Here is a 24,371-nt window from a genome sequence, read left to right on the forward strand (position 1 = left end):
TGTTGTGTGGGTGCTTGTGTGTATAGTGGGGTACACACATGTATGTGTCTGGGTGTGTGTCTGTGTGTCTATGTTCCTTTTCAAAAGTGATCTTGATCATTTGAGACTACGAGGTGCCCTGTCTGCATTTGGGTTGGCTTGTCCTTAGCCAACAGACACTCCCTCAGAAAAGCACCTCATCCCCATGCAGTCTTTGTGTGTTCCTGTCTCTGCATCTGGACTGCAGAAAGGAAGGCCAAGGTCAGGAGCAGGGTGGCAAGGTCGCTGGTCCAGGGAGAGGAGGATCCTTCTGTCTGTGGGGGGTGGTTGGGCAAAGTTAGGTCAGGCGTCAGATCTGATGACTAATTAATGCAGGTGACTGACAAATGGAAAGAAAATGGAGTTTGGGGGAATCACAGACAGCATTACCTTGAAGTGAGTTTTTTTTTTAGTTTTTTTAGTTTTTTTTGCAAGGCAAATGGGGTTAAGTGGCTTGCCCAAGGCCACACGGCTAAGTGTCTGAGACTGGATTTGAACCCAGGTACTCCTGACTCCAGGGCCGGTGCTTTACCCACTGTGCCACTAGCCACCCCTTGAAGTGACAGTTTTTATGAGAAATGGGCCTTTGGGTCTTTTTCCCCCACCACATCGCTATGGGCCCGCCGTTTATGAAGCCAAGGAAATCATATGGAGGCCTGCTTACCTGAAAGGAGTCCTAGCAGTCAAGCTTGGCCATTGCCACTCAGCACAACCAAGGAGGAGGGGGAAGTGGGTCAGGACTTCTACCCCATTTATGTTTTGGAGATAATTTAGAACAATCTCTGAGGTTTCTGGAAAGGGGCTGAGGCTCAGGAGGCTCAGCCAGGTTGACTTGTTGGTTCTCTGCCAGCTTGCTTTCTCTTTGTGTTAAGAGACCCAAATTGGGCAGATTTGTTTTCAGTATGTTGTATAATAAGTGATGTTAAATAGCGATCTTGATACCGAGTCAGGCAAAGATCAGTTCTTATTTACTCCAAAGAAAATATATTCTAATGGTGAACAAAGAAGGATGTTTTACCTAGAGACACAAGCCTTGTTTGGATAAATTCAGAGACTTCTCCCTGCTTCTTTCATGGGCACCCCTAGAAGAGGGCAGAGGGGAAGCCCAGCCTCCTCTCTGTCCTGTTCTGGGAGGCCTCAGCCATGATACAGAGGAGGGAGATGCTCTGGCTGCAGGGATCCCATCCCTGACTGTGCCATTATAACTTTCTTTAGTTCTTCTGATGCACTGTATTGTTTTTGCTTTTAATTTGAATTTGAATTATGCCCCTTATTTCAAGACCTCTGCACATACAGACATGGGTGTACTTGGTCATAGGTTTGTTCTTTTTACCTTTGGGGTGATAGTGTGCAGTTTTGGTTAAAGATGGTGTTGTGTTCCAGATCTCAGAGCAGTGTTGGCCATCTTTCTGCAGAAAGCCTTCTGATGTGTGTGGTTCAGCTCTGAAAGCAGTCTTGTCTCAGTGTGGGGGGCTGGTTTCCTTTCCCTTACCCACCTTAGGTTTTAGGAGTCCTTTATTCAGAGTACTCACCCCTTCCAAAGTCCCTGGGCCATTATCTGGTGCAGCACTCTCAGGCTACAGAAGGTCACACTTTGTCTCTGTTTTGCTGACCAGACCAAATATTGATTCAGTTTGGACACTGTGTACCCTCCAAAGCCTCTCGGAGCTGCTATTCTATCGATCTTTTCTGCCCAATGTGATTTCCTCTGTGGAATGACTGAGCTCCCTGCCAGCCCTTTCCTGTCTCCACCTGCACAGGCTTCAGTTGACCCATCTTCATGGTGGCACTTTGGGAGCCCTTGGGTTTGCTTCATCTGGTGGTGCCTGAGGTGGCAGCTCACAGAATATTCCAGGCATGCACTGTAGAAGCGGTGTTTTATTTTGCTTGTCTTTTTATGTGGCCTTTTGCCTTGATTTGATTTTCCTTTGAGTCTGCTCTAATCAACTATGTTTGAAATTCCTTTAATTTTTGTATCTGTTAGACCAGCAGTTTATTACTTTTTTTGTTTCACACCAGAAACTGCTGCAAGCCCCAAGCCAGCCCCCCAGGGTAGCCCATCTGTTCTGCCCTCTGATGCTCAGTATTTTGTGGCCCCAAACCAATTATTTGGTGGACTTCCTCTTCTGTTACTTTGTGACCCAAGTGCCTAAAGAGCAGGGGTTGATGCATCTGCCTCAAGGGGGCCTGCCAGAGCCCCAAGAATCCCTGACAGGTTGCCCATCAAGAGAAACAGCGGCATGTGGTATCCTTTGGCATCCTCAGGGTCACCCCAAGCAGGGAGGACACAAACCAGAGTTCTGAGGACTCAATCATTAAGTGGAGGAAGGAGTGGGGAGGGCAGAGTGGTGCCTGTAACCAAAGAGCTTACCTCCCCCCCAACACTTTATCCTACTTGCCTTGGGGAACCACCTGTTTTCTCGAATTTGTTTGTCTTTGACTTGTCAAAGTATTGCTGTTATCTTTGGGGGGAGGGCTGGCGGGGGAGGGGGGAGAAGAAGTGACCGAGATGATGGGACTCATTGTGTGCTTTGTTCTGAAATAAAATCATGCACCTTTTGTTATCTTCCAGACCTGTGTTCCTTCCTTCCACTAGTATTCTTTTGACACTCTGTCCCTAGAAGGTGACCAAAGCATGGAAACCCTTGGTTCTTGTAGACTTGCAGGGAGGAAGCCCCTGCTAGAGCCCCTCTACCCATGTAGAGAGAAAGCTTTTCTGCCTCTAGTGGCTCACATCAAGACTGCAGATGGTAGCTGGTGTCCACTGGTGTTATCCAAGGAATCCTGACCATGGGGAGTGGAGGGGGCCTGAGCACAAGTTCATTTGAGCTGCCAGTGTCTCATCAGAATGGTGCCCATGGCAGAATGGGACTTCCATTTTGAACATGTGGAATGGGAGATGTCTCTAGAACATGCAGGTTGTGATGGCCCACAAGCAGTGAGCCAAGGAGGATGGGAACTCCAGAAAGGGAACAAACCACCTACCAGACCAGGAGTGTTGGAAGCAGGGACAGGTCCTCCAGGAGAGAATCCAGGACAGCCCCACTGGGGCAGAGAATGTGTGTGGGACTGGGCACATGGGAGTGGATGGATGGGGGTTCAGAAAAGGAACAGGTGGTCAGCTAGAGCAACAGCCCTTAAAATGTCAACCTTGGAGTCCTGGACTCTTCCCCAGCCAATCCAACCTTGGACCAAGTCTGGTCATCTGCCTCCAGACCCAGCCCCTGGCTGTTCCCTTCTCTACCCTGTCTTAGTTCTGACTCCCATCACCCCTCTTTTGGGCTCCCATTCATCCACCATACAAATAAACCCCAAGTGGACACTGTGCCCAACTCTGGCCATTGTTCAGCAAGCACCAGAGGGTCCCTCCTGTCCAGGGTGTGAGCCTGATTGGCTTTGCCCCCTGGCAGGTTTCAGGAAGGCACGAGACTCGGGCCAGCCACCTGTGTCCTGGGCTCCCCAAAAGGTAACAAAATGAGCTTGATGCAAATGTAACATGGGAAGGGGGCTGAACATTGAGGAAGGGAAGAAATGACAGGTCAGTGACCAGAATGGTGCTTTGAGTATTGAAGAGTGTGCTGTGGGCCATCTGATGGGGGAGCCATGTGCAGACCACTGGGTCCAGACAGTAGGGTAGACTGCTGGAGTTCGTCTGCACAGGCTTTACTTGAGCTGAGACTTGGGGGGCAGCCAAGAGGCAGAGATGAGCATGGAGAGGGATGAAGAGCAGGGTGGATACAACCTGAGGAAAGACCCGGGCCCAGCATAGGCAATGTCTTAGGACAGCCAGGGAGCCACGGTTATGGTATCTTCCAGTACAGAGAGTGTGAGATAAGTGATGACTGGAAAGGGAGGGAGTCCAACCTGGCACCTCCCTCAAAGGTCAAGAGAAATGCCACAAAGGCAGTTGCTTCATGGATTCTCCATTTGGTGTTTGCTTTGGAGTCCCTCCACACAGCACATCCAGTCAGGCCCCTTCATCTTTCTACTGTGAAATAAGACGACTGGACCAAAATGTCCTTCCCGAGCTGGCATGAAGGGGTTCCAAAGTGAGTTGGGGAGAAGTGGTGCCTCTGCTCAGAGCTGTGCAATGTATGAATGCAGTCAAACCACCAAGTTTCCGGGCTTGACCGGGCTAAAGACGGGTAAAATGGCCCAACTCAGGTGCATTTACATTGTGGAAAGGCTAAGACTGAGAAATGGACAGAAGCTCAAAAACCACTTGTCTAAGTTCCTCAGTTTACTGAGAGACTGAGTCTTGGAAAGGGGACATCACTTGGCTAAGGGCACTCAGCCTGTAAAATGGCAGCCAGTCCTTGGAGATGGACTAAACCTACATGCAGTCTTGGCATGGAGAAGCAGTCAGCTTAAAAGTTCCCTGACTGAAGCTTCTCTGCAAGGAGAGAGCTCCTCTTTGGGGGAGAAGAGATACCCCTCTTCTTAATTTTCATTTGTTTAAAGTTATTTGGCAACTTCTGTTTTTCTATCATCCGTCCTCCACTCCAACCTTGCTGAGCCTTTCCTGAGCCACCCATAGGGGCCAGCCTTCCTGCTGATGCCCACTCCAATGCCCATTCACTACTGCCATCCGGTCCTATAGACTACCTTTGATCCAGAACAATGGCCACAGTTCCCAGGGGATGAATGTTTCTCAGCAAGATAGACTCCCCTCTCCAACCTCTGAGTGCAGCCCCCCATCCATCCATGGACAGATAGCATTGGCAACAGTCTTTCCCTGCAGCCTCCACGTTTCCAAGGAAATGGAGAATGCTTTTATTTCCTCGTGCTTTCTCAGGGCCAGGATGGATCATTACTATTTTATGGCATTTGGCCTCTTCACTGGGCCCGACCCACATCCTTGCCACACCCTGAGTACACTCTGGTCCTTTGGAGCCTGGACTGGAAGGGGAGGGCTTGGCTACTTCTTCCTGGCTGTCACCAGACAGATAGATTCTGTTTCCATGAGTTCGGATGTGCTAATTACAAAAGCTTATTTCATCTATTAATAGTCCTTCAATCTGGCGACCCAGCAGTCATCCTCACTCTCTCACCCCCTCTATTCAGTATGGTGCCAAGGCCTATTGATTTCACCTCTGTTGTGTCCCTTGTTTCCACCCTGGGGAAAACCCTCATCACCTGGACTACTGCAGTGGCTGCTGGGGTGGGGAGGGGATCTGCCTGCCCCCATTCTCTCCCACCCCAGCCCATCTTACATTCAGTTCCCCAAAGTGATTGATTATCCTAAAGTACAGGTCTTCTCATGACACTCCTTTCCCTGCTCCCTAATAGGCAGTTCCCTATTGCCCCTGGGATCAAATATGGAATGTTCTGCTTGGTATTCTAGGCCCTTGGTCACCTAGCCCCCTCCTCTCTTTCCAATCTCAACTTCCTGTCCTCCTGGCTATACCATGAACAAGACCCTCCCTGTCTTGTCTCTGGGCCATCCCTCAGGCCATCCCCAGTCCTTGTCTGTTCATCCTCCTGTTTCCTTTAAGTCCTAACTCAAACCCTACCTCCTGCAGAAAGTCACCCCCCCCCAAAAAAAAGAAAGCTTCCCCAGCCCTCTAAATTCTTGTCATCCCAAAGTTAATTATCTCACACTCATCCTGCCTGTAGTTTGCAGTAGATATTTGTTGGTGATCTCCAGTACACTATAACTTCTTGAAAGCAGGGACTATCCTTTGCTTGTAATCCCTGAGCTTAGTGTACTAGGTGCTTTTGTTGTTCAGTCTTGTCAGATTCTCTGTGATCCCACTTGGCAGAGATCCTGGAGTGGTTTGCCATTTCCTTCTCCAGCTAATTTTACAGATGAGGAAACTGAGGGAAATGGGGTTAAGCGACTTGCTCAGGGTCACACAGCTAGCAAGTGTCTGAGGCTAGATTTGAACCCATGAAGATGAATCTTTCTGCCTCCAGACCACTGAATCACCCAATGATGACAATGACAACAGTCATTCTGGATGTTTCTGGGTCTGTGTGCCAGCTTTCTTTCCCTGAGGAAGAGAGAGAAATTCAGTTTTTGCAGATTTCCTCCTAAGGAGCATAGGCTCAAAAATCTGGATTGAATACTTTAGAGATAATCTAAAGGAGAAGGCTACTGCTATGCCTTGACTCCACTATCATCCATGAGGGGTCCATCCCAGTGAGCAAAACCTACTCCAGCCCTTCCTCCTCCTGGCAGAATCCCACCTTTGCATCTTGTCCCATTCGTTATCCCTCTTCAGCCAATTAGCCTCACTATACCCCTCCTCCTGCCAGTTTAGTTCTCTCCCAAGGAGTCATCCCTTTCCTCCCTCCCTAGTTCTAACCCTGCACTTAACCCATTTAATCCTGTTCTCTCCTTTCCAATCCCTTGCCCTGATGTTCTATCAACATACCCCAACCCTGGATTACATCCACCAACCCTGCTTTAGATCCACTCTCTTTTCTTTCTATACTCTCACTCAGGGAGCTCATCTCCTCCAGTGGGTTTATCCAGCTCTGGTCTCTTTGCTGAGCCCCAGGGCTACACCAGAAATTCCATATAGAATATTTCAAACTAAGCATCCCATAGGCATCTCAACCTCAATATGTCAGAAATGGCCTCATTTTCTCCCTGTAGACTGTAAGCTTCTTTTTTTTTTAGGGTTTTTTTTTTTTTTTGCAAGGCAAACGGGGTTAAGTGGCTTGCCCAAGGCCACACGGCTAGGTAATTATTAAGTGTCTGAGACGGGATTTGAACCTAGGTACTCCTGACTCCAGGGTCGGTGCTTTATCCACTACGCCACCTAGCCGCCCTGACAGTAAGCTTCTTGAGGGGAGGGATTTTTCCTTTAATCATCAAATGGTGTCTTAGAATATAGGCATTTAAGAAACTTTTATGGATTGATTCCCTCTAAATCACCTCCTTCAGGATGTGCTTGTTCCTGTTGAGAGGACAGCTCTCCAGCATCCTGCCTGGACCCTCGCATCTCTCCCACTGGGCCTCCTCTCTCTATTCACAGGCCTTTTCCACCTGGATGGCCCCCCTACCTGGATGACTTCTCACTGGTGTCCCTGCCTCCCTCTATGCAGCTACTAAAGTGGGTTTGTCAGCGCAGTCTGATTGTAGCATTCCATTATTTAATAAACCATAAAGGTTCAAATAGGGTCAATTAGCAGCCCCTTTGGTGAAGCCCCCCCACTCACCCAGCTCCATCCCCTTTCTCCAATCTTATCACACACCCCCTCCCTTCCCACATTGTCTCCAGCTCCACTGTGTGGGCCCCATCCCATACCCGGGATGCCATCCTGCCTCTTAGAAATCTGTTCAGGTGACATCATCCCTTCAACAAACTTCTCTGGATCTCCTTAGTGCCTTTATTAAGTGCCTAATATATGCCCGACACTGCTGAGCTTTGGGAAAATGAAGACAGAAATCATTCCTGCTCTCAAGCCTCAGAACTCTCTCCACCGCCTACTGACTTTGCATTTCTTCTGCCTGTTTAATTTATATCTTTTATGAACAGGGCAGCTCCCTCAATCCATGTGGACCCTTTGGAGGTAGGGACTTTCACTTTTTTGTCTTGATTCGCCTTGCACAGGGTGTAGCACACAGTAGACACCTAATAAAGGCTTGCTGATTGGCCTAAGATTGGGGCCACTTGTCCAAAGTTTTGATCCATTTTGATTCTGTGGACTGGCCATGGTATCAGGAGCATCCTGGGGAGGAACTTCTCCCAGTGCAAATGGCACCTCCAGCATAATTCTTATCCAGGGTCACATAGTCAGGGCACGTCCAAGGCAGGACTGGAACTCAGACCTTCTTGACTCTGTACTGTCCCATTTTGTACCCCACCCCAAACAGTTTAGAGGTTTCAGAAAACTGCGCCTGTATATAGTAGGTGCCTACCATGTGTCATTGGCTCCCTCGAATAAATGATGGTTTTGTGCAGTGATGTGGGGTGTGGCAACTTTATAGGCTCATAGGATTTAGAGGTGGGAGGGATTTGAGACCGAGTTCAACTTCCTCACTTATAGAGGAGGAGACTGGGGCCAGGAGGGGGAAATGTTTTACCCAAGACTCTCAGCCCAGATTTTCTAAGTTTTTCACCCAAATTTTCTCATCCATTTCACGGATGCTTTTTATTTTTATATCTCATTAGTGTCTGGGTACGTAGCCCCACCCCAGTGCAATAAAACCTTCTTTGTAGAAAAGAAAAATTGTGAAGAAGAGCCAAATGACCAGTGACCATGATTGCAGTGACCCAGTCCCACCTCCATCCACTGTGGAGGAAGCAGAGAAGCGTACTTCTTTGTCTCCGTGGTGGGTCAAGAGGTGGTCATGACAATGACTCAGCACTTGACTTCCTTTTAGAGTTCTTTTTCATGACCTAATTTGTGGGCATCGTCTAGAGTGCTCCCCAATTTCGATGACTTCATTCTGTCATTAGTTCTTATAAATCTCTCTGTTTCTCTGAATTCCTCCTACTTGCCATTACTTACTGCATAGCAATATGCTGTTACATTCATAACTGCTAATATTGATAGAGCATTTGAAGTTTTGCAAAGCGCTTCCCAAATGTTCTCTCATTTGATCCCCACAATAACTGGAAGTGATGTTATTCTCTCCATTTGAGAGTTCAGGAAATCAAGAAGTGAACTTGCCCAGGGTCCCACAGCTAGTAGATGTCTGAGGTTTGATTTGAACCCCAGGCTCAGCCCTCTCACCACAAGAGCATCAATTTCATTTACCACAATTTGTTCAGCTGCTCATTGATCAATGGGCCTCTGCTTTGTTCCCAGGCTCTTCCTCCTACAAAAAGCACTGCTGTGAATATTCTTCACATCCCTGTTAAAGAAATCATGATAACACTTATAAATGATGTGACTAATACTGAGCCTCAATTTCCTCCTCTGTAAAACAGGGATAAGGATGCCCACCCTACTTAGCTGGCCAGGAGATTGTAAGAAATGGGGTCTATGAGTTCTGCTCCTTTCTAGCTGGTGTTTTTTCAGCTTTCTTTTTCTTCTAAATTTTCCCTCCCTAATACAGAATGACTTGTCTGGTTGTTATTTTTAGCCACAATTCTTCCACCCTTCTTTGCTTACTACAACTTTCCTTTTGTCAAGACCCACCCAGTTCCTAAAATCCAGACTGTGGTTATAGTGTATAGAGATGCCAGTAAGCCAAGATGGTGTGAACCTCTCCCAGGAGCACCAAAAGCTAGGGGCCTCACAGCTTTCTTTGGGGTAACTCACTGTTCATCTGCTCCATTTATGTACTGTCTTCCCCCTATGGGAAGAACAAAACCTTCTTCAGAGCTGTGGTCCCCCCACACAGTAGTTGCTTCATGAAGGTTTGATATTTCATCCATCTACTCAGAGAAGCACAGCACACATGGGGAGGGACAGACCTTGGAATGTAGACCTTGGAAACCTGGAGCTGTATGAACCAATGTAGAGAGAAATGGGTAGAAATGGAAGAATGATCAGCATGAAGATCTCAAGAACTTAGAGGAAGACAATAGTGATAGACTTTAGGATTCTGTTCACTGCAATGACCAGTGACCTGAAGGGGTGGACCACAGGTGTGTAATAAGGTACAAATTGGCAGACATAGCCAACATACTGGAGGTTTTGCTCAACTCTACTTTGTCTCATAGAAGATTCTCTTGGGGGCAGGACAAGGCCAGCCAAGAAGTGATGGTTATGTGGGAAAAAAGGAATCAGGATAATATGCTGAACAAAACAAAACAAAAAGGTTTGAATCCAAGCTCTGTGTTTCAAAAACTAGATGACTTTGGACAAGTCCTTTTCCCCTCTTATCTTCCACAGTTTTCTTCTCTTTAGAATGCTGAAACTAGAATAAATGCTCTCACCTCCAGCTCCGTCATTTTGGAATGTTTCGGTGTCTTTAGAGCAATGATCTAAAATAATTTTGGAGGCTCATGAACACCAATATATGTCAATTTATTTATTTATAGATTATATAAATGTATACTATAGTATACAAGTGCAACATAAAAGATATAAAATAAAAATTAAAAATTAAGATACTAGAAATTATAGGGAGACCCTGGAGTATATTGAGTAGAAAAGTGAAATGCTTCTCTGAAGTACTGCCTCACACCTCTCAGACTGGCCAATATGACCAGAAAGGACAATGATCAATGTTGGAAAGGATGCGGGAAATCTGGGACACTAATACATTGTTGGTGGAGCTGTGAACTTATCCAGCCTTTCTGGAGGGAAATTTGGAATTACACTCGAAGGGCAACAAAAATGTGCATACCCTTTGATCCAGCAATACCACTCCTGGGTCTATACCCTGAAGAGATGATGAAAAAGGGCAAAAACTTAACTTGTACAAAAATATTCATAGCAGCCCTGTTTGATGGTGGCAAAGAACTGGAAACTGAAAGAATGTCCATCAATTGGGAATGGCTGAAAAAAACTGTAGTATATGTCATGGAACACTATTATTTTATTAGAAACCAGGAGGGATGGGATTTTAGGGAAGTCTGGAGGGATTTGCATGAATTGATGCTGAGTGAGGTGAGCAGAACCAGAAGAACATTGTGTACCCTAACAGCAACTATTGTGCTATAAAAAATTATGAGTAAGTTGATTTCAGAAAAACCTGGGAAGACTTCTATGAACTGAAGTAAAGTCAAGTGAGCAGAACCAGAACATTGTACTCTGTACAATGCTCATCTATGAAAGACTTGGCTATAATTCAAGATAATCTAAAGGACTCATGATGAAAAATGTTATTCATCTCTAGAGAGAGAACTGGTAAATCTGGAAGATCAAAACATGTATTTTGGTTTTATGGAAATATGTTTTACATCACTTGCCATGTAAAATGAATATCATATCAATTATCATCTCAATTGGTGGGGAAGGAACTGGAAGGAGAGAATCTGGAACTCAATTTTTAAAAAAAAGAATGCAAAAAATTAATTAGTTTAAAAAATTACCAGGATGTTTGGAGTTGGAAAGGGCTATGTGAAAAGCTCTGTAAGGCACCTCCCACTCCATCCCTGCCTGTTTAATCTGTCCCACCCAAAACATTATGGGATTGGAATGGGAGCTTTACTTCCCAGCCCTTGCCCTTCCTAAGAGTGTAGGGTACTATGAGAGATGCCTCCCAGTTATCACAAAGTGATCTGGGAAGCAGGAGGTTCAGATTCCGAAGGGGGATGGAGACTTTCACCAGCATTGTTGTTCTAGGTGTTAGAATTGCAGAAGGGGAATGGCAGGAGCTTGCCCAGTTGTGGTTGGTCTTCAGCCAGAAGGGATGGAGTGTGGAGAGACCATGGGTAAAGAAGGGTGGTGTAGGGGTAGCTAGGTGGCCCAGTGGATAGAGCACCGGCCCTGGAGTCAGGAGGACCTGGGTTCAAATCTGGTCTCAGACACTTAATAATTACTTGGCTGTGTGGCCTTGGGAAAGCCACTTAATCCCATTGCTTTGCAAAAACCTAAAAAAAAATCCTAAAAAAAAAAGAAGAGTAGTGTAGTTGTCTTGAAGTCAAGACCTCAAGTGACTAGTAGACTTCTATTTTTACCTTCCTATTGATATTTTCTTTTTTTGTCTTTGTTTTTTGCTTTTGCAAGGCAAATGGGGTTAAGTGGCTTGCCCAAGGCCACACAGCCAGGTAATTATTAAGTGTCTGAGGCCGGATTTGAACTCAAGTCCTCCTGACTCCATGGCCGGTGCTCTATCCACTGGGCAACCTAGCTGCCCCTCTACCTTCCTACTGATCCTGGGAGGTCCTCTTTGGAGACCATTGCCCCAGAACACAAGAACCTTTTTGTGTCACCCAGGATCTGCATGGTTCCCCCTGTATGAGCACTGTAAACTGGACTAGGCTCATGCTAGACTTCTTTATCTAGAACACACATGGTTGGGAGGAGAGGGTTGGGAAGAATTGTCCTAAGACGGGGGTGAACTGGAGTGACCAATCCTTTCCTGGATTGGAAACCAACTCCCTGCCCCATCCCCCTAAGTGTGTCCTTGCTTTGCTGGCAAAGATCCTACAATAAACATTATCTGTCTCCAGAAGGCAATGTGTCCACTGCCTTCATTTGACCTTGTTAGGCAGAAGGAAAGGCTGTCCCTGGGAAGCAGGGGACAGCCTGTTGAGTACCCAGAAGGATACTTTGTCTTCACTTCCCTCTGTTTCATCCAACAGTCTCCCCACGTGTCCAAGGACCCATGGGAAGGGAAGATGGGGGCAGCGTAGGACACCCACAGAGAGTGCTTTGGGGCCTTTTCTTTGGGGTTTCAAACCCAAAGGTTAACAGCAATAGTAAACATGAATTTCTCCCACCTACCAGCTTCAGAAACTTTTATAAGCATCTGTCATTCCAAGAGAGCTCTAGACAATCATCACCTCCTAGATTCTTTTAAAAATAAATATTAAGGGGGGTGGCTAGGTGATGCAGTGGATGGAGCACCAGCCCTGGAGTCAAGCATACCTGAGTTCAAATCTGGCCTCAGACACTTAGTAATTACCTAGCTGTGTGGCCTTGGGCAAGCCACTGAACCCCATTTGCCTTGCAAAAAAACCCTAAAAATAAATAAATAAATAGATAGATAGATAGATAGATAGATAGATAGATAGATAGATAGATAAATATTAAGGAAGTTTGGAATTAAAAAAAAAGAAATTGCATTGAATGATTAATCTTGTTAAGACCATTAGATCTGAAGGGGCCTTGGAAGTAATCAAATCTAGCCATTCCACTTTAGAGATAAGGAAACTGAAGCCCCCAACAGGTGAATGGCTTGCCTAAGTTCATCCAGCTAATTCAAGCCTCTCTCTCCAAATGTGGGGCTCCCTTCTTAGTGTTCTCTTAGGGTTGAGAGCTGGTGGTCAGCACAGAGGCCAGGTGTCCAATCAGACCCTTTAACAAGAGAGGAACCTGGGGTCCAGAGAGAAGCAGGGACTTCCCTTGGTCACCCAGCGGGTGAATGAAAGATTGCATCCAGGTCTTGGCTTTGTGTCTCTCCTTCATCATCCTGCCCATCTGTGTCAATGTGCCTGCTCCGCTGCCCATACTCCAGGAAGAGGGGAGGGGAAAAGAGAGAGGAACAGAGAGGGCCCAGAGATGAGAAAAGGCACCCTGGTTGGCCTCCTAGTCTGGCTCAACTTGGGGCCTTCTTATTCCAGCTGTTTGTATGGCATCTGCCTGCCCCCCCCCCAGGGAGCCAACTCTCAGGGAGGAAACCCCACTCCTAGCCCCCATATTTTCCCTGTGACTCTTAAGGTTTCTAAAAATATTCTTTTTGCAGATTAGGATCAAAGCAGCCTGTGTGAGGATCAAATGGGGCCATGGTTGTAAAGTACCATATGGTAGATGAAGTTTCCTTCCTTCCTTTCTGTCATCCTTCCTTCCTCCCTCCCTTCCTTCTTCTTCCTTTTGACCAAAGTGCCCCCTCCAAAGTCAGGTAGAGCAGAGGTATACAGCTAGTTGTTTTTAGTTGTTGGTGTTCTTCTCAAAGAAGACCACGACATCAGGGAGGTGATGCCATGACATGCACTTGAACTGAATTTGATGGGGCGGCTGTGCTAAGTCACCAACCTCAATTCTTGTCCAGAGCCATCTGGGTCCAGTGGCCAGATATGGATCAGGATGACTGGAGATGGTACTGGATGTGAGGCAGTCAGGGTAAAGTGACTTATCCAGGGTCACCCAGCTAGTAAGGGGCAAGTGTCTGAGGCTGGATTTGAACTCCTGTCTTCCTGACTCCAAGGCCAGTGCTCTATCCACTGTACCACCTAGCTACCCCATACACTACTAGGCAGTGAGGTAGTACCACAGTGGAGAGAGAGCTTGACCTGAAGTCAGGAAGATAGGAATTCAAACCCAACCTTCACACTTCTGAGCTGTGTGACCCTAGGCAAGTCACTTAATTCCTATTTGCCTCAGTATTCTATTCGGTAAAACAGGGATGATGATGACGATAATGATAGCATCTACCTCCCATGAATATGATGAGAGTCAAGTGAAGATAATATTTGTAAAGTGTTTTATAAAACCCTAAAGGCAGCTATTATTTATAAACCCCTAAAGGCAGGCACACGCACAAATTTTAAAAAAAAAAGTGAGGCAAACAGAGTTAAATGACTTGCCTAAGTTCTTAACAGCTAGTAGATGTCTCAGGTCAGACTTAAACTCAGGTCCTCCTGTTCCAAGTTTGGTGCAGTGGATAGAGCACAAGCTTGCAGTCAGGAGGACCTCAGTTCAAATCCAACTTCAGCCCCTTGACTCTTACCAGCTGTATGACCTTGGCCAAGTCATTTAATCCTGACTGCCTCACATCCAGAGTCGTCCTCTGTCATCCTGTTCCACATCTGGCCGCTGGACCCAGATGGCTCTAGAGGAGAAATATTTAAAATCTATATTCTCCTGACAAAGGATCTGGGAACCCTTTGAGGATTTCTCACTATTTTGCCTCATTGCCCTCATGCAGGTGAAACGGGAATTTCAAATTGTCACTTCCAAAAGATGGCTACTGGTTCCTCTTCCAAACACTTAGATCTATAAGGCTTGGGTATTTGCCAGTTTTCTCTTCACATTAAGGCCCCAGAAGGGATTGAGTATCTATATCCACAATGGGTCACAAGAGTCTTTTGATCTCAGAATTAATTGGGTCCAGAGCTGGGACTTGAAATCTCTTCTGGGCACTTCTTGGGCACTTCTTCCTGACTTATTGCTTTCCTTAGGTTTTCATTGGGCCGAGCATTTCTTAATTCTGCTCTGATCCTCAGCACTTAGGCAAAATGTCAAAGAAGAGAACAGGTGATTACCATGATAATGTTGTATGTTCTCTGAACAAGATTTAGTAAGTTAATTTAGTCACCTTTGACCTAAGCTCACATAAGGGAAAAGGAAATGAAGAATCATCTGAATAAAAAAGACCAAACGACCCATAAGATTCCTGTAATTCTACTTTTCTGTGACAGGACACTGTGGTGCAGTGGAGGAAATGCTGGGTGTCTAGGTTTGAACCCCAATTCTCTTGGCACTGCTTGTTGACCTTAGGTAAGTCACTTCCCATCTCAGATATCTGTAAAGCCATTGGACTAGATGATCTCTAAGTGGCTAGTTTTAAATCCTAGGATCTGTTTCAATTCTTGAATTTGCTAGGCAATGTTTGCAAGCAAAGTTGTGTGGGTTCAAGACAGAGATGACCATATACTTCTGGCCTGTGTCCCAGTAATTGCAATACCAAGTAGCGCGTGATAGGAGCGTAAGAATATTGAACAGAGAGTTCTGGGTGATCCCTCTTGGCTGGGATGGGTGGGAAAGGAACCTCTCCCAGTCCTTTTTAGTTGCAGTGCCTTCCCTCTGAGAATACTCCTCACAATTTACCCTATATGTCTGTATATAGCATGTCCTTGCCCCTGTCAGGCTGTGACCTAGCCGTGCGTCACCAGCCTTTAGCACAAAGTGCGCACTTTGTAAATTTTAGTTAAGTGACTGGTTGGGAGTCAGAGGAGACAGCGTGGAAGAACCTGGACTTCTAAGGAGGGATTTCCACAAGTGAAGGGATGGTGACAGGAGGAAGCGGTCCAGGGGTAAAGAAAGTCAGGAGCAAAGTTAATCAGAGGCTGGAGAGCATGGGCTCACTCAGGAAGAGGAAGGGGGTCAGTCTGGTGATGGGGCTGGGAGGACACCAAATATTCTTCCAACCGAAGCACTCAGAGCAAGCTGAAAATTATAGACCCTGAACCAGTTGAATCTTGTGCTTTTCCAGGTAAGGAAACTGAAGCTAAGGTCATGCACATCATAAGTGACGTAGAGTATTTGAACCCTTTTGTAGAATCAGTCCTTTCCCCACTGTGCACCTCCTCTTCTTCCTCCTCTTTTTCTTATGAAAGACAAGGGAGACAGTAGTGTGGATCTGAGAAGCCATAGCCAGTGTAAAAATAAAGTCTGAAATTCCTAAGAAAGGGGAATGATGAGCCAAGAACTCTGCCATGTAGGAGGGAGGGAGGATGCATGCATTCATGCAGGCATGTTTCTGTGTGTTCAGATGGCTACATTACATACATGCCAGCATATGTGCTCTGAGGTGGGGCATGGGGGGACAATCCTTTCCTGTATTTCATGGGTTAATGCTTACCAGTCATCAACTACTTCCTCATTTCTCTCAGAGGAAGCTGCCCTTCCTCTCTTTCAAGGTCACACACTTTTCTCCATAAATTGAGTCACGAGGCTTCCTCACAACAGTGTCAGAGACCGCAACCATTCTCCTCTTGTGGCTCAATTGAATATCTCTCACTCTTATCCTGGCCCTGGGCCAAAGGAGGCCTCTGTACCATGGGCCTTTGGTCAATAACATTCAGGGATGGACTTCTCCCATAGAGCAGAGAGACAAGAGATTCCCAAAGGTGGGTGAGCTGGCAGGTGTGATAGGCACTACTCACAAAAACCCAGAAAAAAAGACTGGCAGCATCTAGGCCCTGTGCTTTAGGAGGTCAATATTCTAATGCTCTTTGGGTTGGGAGAATCCTCTGCCCAGGCCCTGACAAGTTGTTTGCACAATGTACTGGGGGGGGGCCTGCCTGGGCACCATGACATCCACAGCTCATAATGGTCTCACAGACCATGATAATTAGAAGTAGCTTGAGGACAAGAGTTTTTATTTCCCCATTCTTGCTGTCTCCTAAGGGGCATGGGCCTTGGTGTCCATGAATAGTCTGAGGATTCCCAGGAGCCCCCTCCCATCCTCCAGCAGTGTGGAAAGAGTCCTGAGCTGAGAGTAGACCTTGAGGAAGATACTAGAGACAAGCCCTATCTCTGCTATGGACAAGTCCATCTCTGTACACTGACACTTTCCAAGGAATGTTGGATGGCCACGACTCATGGGGTACCACTGGCTCTGAAGGACATCCATAGATCTAAAGGCAGAGACATACCTGGCCAGCAGTACAAGGGTTTATGTGCAAAAGATGTCACCCAGGACAGATGGAGCTAGGAAAGGATGTGGACTGGTCTTGGAGCAAGTAAGGGCAAAGGAGAGTTGTGCTTGTATCCCCAAGGTATCCAGAGGACCAGAAGGAGGCCTCATGCAAGGACCACAACAGGACATGGACACAATTCCCGCAGGATGGCACAGCAGGATGGGCAAAAACTTTACTGTGCCTCAGTATCCCTAGCTCTCTGTTCTTTGCTTAGCCTTCGAGTCTTAGAGATAGTCCCTTCATCCTGTCCCAATGATTCCTGCAAGGAGGTGAACATGTGCATAAATAGTCACACCTAATGCACATCCATATCCATACACTCATACACACATACACATGTGTAAGAAAGCACATTTCATCAAATAAATCCAAGACCTTGTCCACATTTGCTTCCTTCCAGTTGGCCATTAGAAGAAGGAGGCATACTTTGACCCTCAGGATTGGCCATTCCAGTCATGGATTAGGTCATGAAGTCCTTCCATCAGGTTTTTCTTTATGTCTCTAGAGTGATCTAACACATTTTTTTCAAGATCTGCTATTTTTGGTTCCTTGTTTCTTCCAAGGGCATCCATCTTTCATTCTACTAGGCACTTAGGGAGTCATTCTCAACCCTTCATTCTCCTATACACTTCCCGTGTCCCTTGCTTCCATCTGACCAGCAGTCACCTCTTATCACTTCTGCCTCCACATTACTTTTCTAGATGCCCTCTTACTTGTCCTCATACTTTGACATGCCATCTCCTATTTCCTTTATATAGGCAATATGTACTTTATGTTTGGAATATATTCTATTTTTATCTCTAGAAGTTGGAATTTTTAGGTTTACTTGAATAGAATTTTAAAAATATATATATACCATTGAATTAGAATAGAAAGGAACCTACATGTTTTCAGCTATGTGCTGCACCTCTACAAAAAGGGATGACATATTAAACCTAAAAACTTTGCAAACAAACATAGAAAAACAGAAATACTAAGTACATATTTTATGGATCATGATGCAATAAAATAATATTCAATAAGAGGATGCTAAAGAAATTATCAAAAATGAATTGGAAACTGGCGCAATAGATAGAGCACCAGCCCTGGAGTCAGGAGGACCTGAGTTCAAATCCGGACTCAGATACTTAATGATTACCTAACTGAGTGACCTTGGGCAAGTCACTTAAACTCATTGCCTTGTAAAAAAACAAAAAAAATTAATTGGAAGCTAAATAACAACCATAAAGAAAGGATGGATCAAAGAATAAACCATGAAGATAATACAGTTTTTTTAAAGATTATGACACCATAATAAAAATTTTGGAAGATAGATAAAACAATCCTTAGGGAAAAATTTATATTTCTAAAATCTTTCATAATAAAAGAGAGAAAGAATATATTGACAAGTTGGTCAGTGGAATAGATTATGTACACAGTATTTAGAAACAAATGAGCACAGTAGCCCAGTGTTTGATAAACCCAAGGATCCTACTAATTATGGGTAAGAACTCACTAAATGACAAAAACTACAGGGAAAAAACTAGAAAGCATTATAGGAAAAATGACATCTTGCACTATATACTAAGATAAGCTTCAAATGGGTACCTGATTTAGACATGAAGGGTGATATCATAAACAAAGTAGAGGGACAAGGAAGAAATTGCCTGTCAGACCTGTGGATAGAAGAATTTATAGCTAAACAAAAAATAGAGCTCTCATGGGATTAAAAATGACAACTCTGATTACATAGAATTTGAAAGTTTTTGCAAAAGCCAAATTAATGAAGCTAAAATAAGAAGAGATGTAACTAGAAAAAAGTCTACTGCAAGTTTCTCTGTTAAAAGTCTAATTTCTAAGACAAATAGGGAACTGTTTCAAATTTTTAAGAATAAAGACCATTTATCAATTAATAAATGGTCAAAGGTTATGGACAGGCAATTTTCAGAGGAAGAAATTCAGTCTCTCAATAACCATATAAAAATGCTCTGAATTACAATAACTGGAGAAATACTTATTCAAACAACTGAGATTCCAGCTCATGTTCATCAGAGAGATAAAGTAGACTAGAAAGAAAAAATAACAAATGCTGGAGGAACTGAGAAAACTGAGAAAAACACACTAAAGTGTTATTAATAGAGCTGTGAAACTATTTCCAGTCTAGAAAGGTTTTTTTATTAAAATTTAAAAAAATGTTTTATTGAAGTGTTTTTTTACATAACAAATATTTACATATTATTCTCATTTTGTGAGAGATCTTGTAACAAAGTAAATAGTTAAATAAAACTGATTATCCATTGACCTCAACTGAAAGTGCACATAACATTTCACATTTGTATTTCTTTAATCAACAGAAATCTATTTGCTCTTCCTCCTACCTCCCTATTACTCCATTGGGGAGAAGAGAAAACTTATTTTTTTAAATAACAGATACATGTAATTATACAAAACTAATTCCCTCAATGACTGTATATAAAATATACTTCATTCTGTACCTAATTTTATTGCATTTCTGTAATGAATAGCATGCTTCATCATTGGTCCTCATGCATTGATCACAGTTCATATTTGTTTGTCTTTACAGAAGTGTTATCATGTAAACCTTTTTTCACTGTTCTATTCATTTTATTACTCATCAGTTTATAAAAAACCTCAAAATTGTTCACCTTTCTGATTTTGGCATTTTAGTATCTCTTGGTCTCCAGGTTCTGCTCACTTCACTATGCATCAGTTCATACAAATCTCTGGAGAGTATCTTGGAACTAAATCCTAAAAGTTAGAGTGTGCATTCAAATACCTCTACTAGGTCTATATTCCAAAGAGATCAAAGAAAGAGACAAAAGATCCACTCTACAAAAATAACATTTATAATAGTTCTTTTTGTAGATACAAAGAATTGGAAACTGAGGGAATCAATCAAGGAGTGACTGAATAAAACCTTAATCTTTTGTGCTCTTCTGTTTCTTGCCCAGGAATTTGGAATTCTTAATAATGTCTTAGAGATTCTTTCTGTCAAGACCCTTGAGCCCAGGTGTGTCACAGGGAGTGATCTCAGAGTGAGAGATCTTAGAAGGTTTTTTGTCATATCCTGGAGGCAGGCTCTGGGGAGATAGCTGATCTTTCTGTTGTGGGTAGCAACTGCCTTAGACCCCTATTTTATCTGTCACCAACCACCAACAGATCTTTCTTCCTCCTCTGGACCTTATTGGATTCTGTCTTTTTACCTCTGTTTCTCTGTCTCTTTCTCTCTCTCTTTGTCTTTGTCTCTCTGTCTCTGTCTCTCTGTCTCTGTCTCTCTCTCTTTCTCTCCTAATGGTGCCTGTGGCTTCACCTTATTATACTATTGTAGAACAAATGGTTATTTCTTCACTTCCCCTCCTCTTGGGAAGACCCCAGGTGTTTGGTAAGTGATGTTCTTCCTCACTTCCTTCTCTGTAAGAGTTCTTTCTTCCCCCCCACCTCCCCCCGCCCTTGTTCCTCTCTGCCTTTTCAGAGTTTTTTCTTCTTTCTCTTCCTTTCACTTGTAAGAAACATGGTATCTCCCTGGTTATCTGGAGAGTGGAGAGGCATTTCTGGAGCCCCTTTATCTCCCCCCCCTTTTTTTGGAGGGAGGTCAGTCTGCACTATGAATGCAGATAACATGCCTTTGGACCTTGGAGGTGCTTTTCTCCATACTTCTGCGTAGGGCTAAAGGACAAGAGTAGAATCAAGGCAGAGGACACACTAATGCCAATCACACATACCAAAGGAAAAGTGAAAGGAATGAATGGTGCCTCAGACAGAGTAGCTCATTTTTAAAAACTATAAGTATTTGTAAAAGTCCATTCAATGAAATGTCTTCTGTTTAACATTATATCTACGAAATCATTTAAGAAGCAAGTAGAAGAATTAAGATTGCCTTGCTTAGTAGATGGATGGCTTCCCTCAAGGAGGTGAAGGCATTCCCAGACGGCCCCTCAAGTTCATCTCCTCTTCATCTAGCATGGACCCCATGCTCCCATCCACATCATGCCCAGCCTGAGAAATTACCATCACAAATACCTCAAGATTCATAATGTCTCTAGGGATTCAGTTTCTAGAGGAGAAACTTAGTCTTTGTTTAGTATTTTGATGCCAAGATCTCAACATTGCACTTGGCCTTTCCATAAATGAATTCTCTGGGGAAACAAATTTAGCCATTGGTCCTTACCAAGGTTAAGGGTGAGGGTTATGAGATTTCTTTGACGCATATGGAGAAAAGTTCATCTGGCCTGCATCTGACAGCTCTCGGGGACAAAATGTTCAAGCTCTCTGGAATGTCTGCAGATATCTTAATTCACTGAGATGCTTCAGCATTATTTACACCAGTCTGGCAGACGCAACTAATTATCTTTTGTTTACTCTCATGAAAAAAAGTCCAGTTGTCCAAATCATCCCCAAATGGTTTTTTTGTTGTTGTTGTTGTTTTCCCTTTAATAAGATGCTTCTTCCCTTGAGGAACTTCCATTTTCCTAAGAGGACACAACTCCTAGAGAAAGATAGTGGCCAGGGGAGGTATTGGGATTGGAAAGTTCCAGGCATGTTGAGTGGAACCATAAGGGAGTAGATTGATGCTCCCTTTCCAGAGACAATGACCGAGTTGACTTCTTTATGATTTCAGAACTGAAAGAGCAGAGGAGAAGATGATGTAGAAGACAGTGAGCTGGCTGGCAGCATGACCAAGAGAAGGTCAGGGAGGCCAAGGAGGGGTGGCTGGGACTGGCTTTGGATGAGGTGGGTGGCTGAAGCAGGAGAGCAGGGGAGAGACTCAGGCCTGACTTTCCCAGAGGTGCACGGTGGAGTGCTTAATGGCAGAGACAGGGTGGAACCCTCCTGTCCAAATATGGAATCCTATTCAGTTCCCATCAAGCAGCATACTGATCAATTTGACAGTCTAGTTTGGGTACTTCAAAGAGACTTCTCCTCTACTATGGTCACCTGCCCTTCCCCGATCCAGCTCTCAATCCCTCTTCACCTTGCTAGAGCTATCAAATATACTATAATAATTACACTGGAGTCCAGCTTCTGGTGCTAAGGGCTCTGGATTTAGCTGGTCCTCAGTCAAACACACAAGGGAGGGCTGTCTGGACCTTTTACTACAGCAAGAAGATGATCTTGGGTTCTCGGAGGTTCAAGAGCAAACTGTGCAGGCCTTCTCCATCTGGAAAACCTTCAATCACAGGCCCTGAGAAGGTTGGGGGTGTCTGTTCCCCATAGACCAGCTGAACTGAGAACGGGGAGACTCCAACCCAAAGTCTGACCAGGAGGGAATGAATGCCTCTGGTCAGAAGACATGAAACTGTCTTGAAAGGTGCTTGAGGTGGAGTGGGGAGGGTGCTTCTGGAGGTATCAGGCCCTACATCAATCAAGGGAGGCAAAGAGAAAGGGAGAGAGAGAGAGAGAGAAAGAGACATAGACACACATAGAGAAAGAGGGAGACAGAGAGACAGGGAGATAGAGAGACAGAGAGAGAGACTGAGAGAGAGAGAGAGAGAGAGAATAAGCAATGGGGGAGAGGAAGGAAGAGTAGAAGCTTATTATTCTTCCTGGAGGAGGAAGCATCAGAGCTGAAACGAAGGGAAGGAAGGATGGGAAGAGGAGGAGGAGGAGAGATCACCTTTTGGGGAGGAAGGCTTGCACACATGGCAAGATGTGGCAGGTGGAGATTCAAGTGTTGGGCTCAGGTCAGATGAGCTGTAATGTATAAGATAGGAAGGAGAGTAGTGTGAGCTAAGTGGGGCAGCATGGGGTGGTCAACCCTCAGCTGGCCATGGAGCTAAGAAGCTGTCAATAAATGTTTATTAAGCACCATTGTGAGCTGGGTGCCATGCTTTGCACTTTCTGATGATTATCTCATTTGCTGAGGGTCCTGAGGGGAGCGCAGATTGAGTGACTTGCCCAGGGTTTCCCAACTGGTAAGTGGCAGAGACTGTGACTAGGTTTTCCTGTCTCCAGACACAGAGTTCTCTCTCCACTGCATCACCAGCTACCTCCTGGGACCTCAAGGCCAATGAGGAAAGACATGGTTACAAATCCTGCCTCGGACCCATCCTGGGTGAGTGAGCCCCAGTAGGTGACCGAGACTCAGGTACAGAAAGGGCATCACACTGTTCTGGTGGAGGGAGTTGCCCCATGAGTAAATTCCCTGGATTCATGAAGTCCCAATCCCAGCCCCTTGCTCCTCTCTAACATGAAATAATCTTGCAAAGGGAGGTCCGAGTTAGATGTAGGATCTTTCCCACCAGGCTGAAGGTTTTGTATTTTGTTACGGAGGAAGCCACTGACAATTGATGACGAGGGGAATGATCATGTGATTGGACCTCTAATCTCAAACAGGTGGTGGGCAGCAGGTGTCAGTGTGGGTCCTTTGGAATCCTGATAGGTCATTAGGCCCACCAGACTCCCTAATACTTTCAGAATTATTTATCTCAACCACACTGCCATTATATAGTTTATTCTCCTGATTCTGCTCCTTTTACTCAGCATCACTTCATACAAGTGTCCCTGGATTTTTCTGAAATGATATTCTTCAACCTTTCCTTTTTTTCCTATCTATACTATTAGGCATTTTTTTTTCTAATCACATGTAAAGATAGTTTTCAACATTCACTTTGTAAGATTCTGAGTTCCACATTTTTCTCCCTCCTTTCCCCTCCTCCCCAAGATAGCAGGAGTTTGATATGGTTTAGACATGTACAAGCATGTTAAATGTATTTCCATATTGTTCATTTTGTGAAAGAAGAATCAGAACAAAAGGAAAAGCCACAAGAAAGAAAAAAATAAAAAAAATTTAAAAAAATGAATATAGTCTGCTTTGTCTGTATTCAGACTTCATAGCCCTTTCTTTGAATGTGGATGGCATTTTCCATCAGAAGTCTTTTAGAATTGAGGGGCAGCTAGGTGGCACAGTGGATAAAGTACCGGCCCTGGAGTCAGGAGTACCTGGTTCAAATTCGGTCTCAGACACTTAATAATTACCTAGCTGTATGGCCTCAGGCAAGCCACTTAACGCCATTTACCTTGCAAAAAAAACCCTAAAAAAAAAGAAGTCTTTTAGAATTGTCTTGAAATGGCCTTGCTGAGGGGCGGCTAGGTGGCATAGTGGATAAAGCACCAGCCCTGGAGTCAGGAGGACCTGAGTTCAAATGCGATCTCAGACACTTAATAATTACCTAGCTGTGTGGCCTCGGGCAAGCCACTTAACCCCATTGGCCTTGCAAAAGCCTAAAAAAAAAAAAGAAAAGAAAAAAGAAATGGCCTTGCTGAGAAGAGCTAAGTGTATCATAGTTTAAACAACACACAATGTTGTCGTTAAGTTGTGCAGTGTTCTCCTGGTTCTGCTAATTTCACTCAGCATCAGTTCATGTAAATCTTCCCAGGTTTTTCTGAAATCTGTCTTCTTTTCATTCCTTCTAGCAC

Source organism: Macrotis lagotis, chromosome 3 (assembly GCF_037893015.1).
Source record: "Macrotis lagotis isolate mMagLag1 chromosome 3, bilby.v1.9.chrom.fasta, whole genome shotgun sequence".
Classification (NCBI taxonomy): domain Eukaryota; kingdom Metazoa; phylum Chordata; class Mammalia; order Peramelemorphia; family Peramelidae; genus Macrotis; species Macrotis lagotis.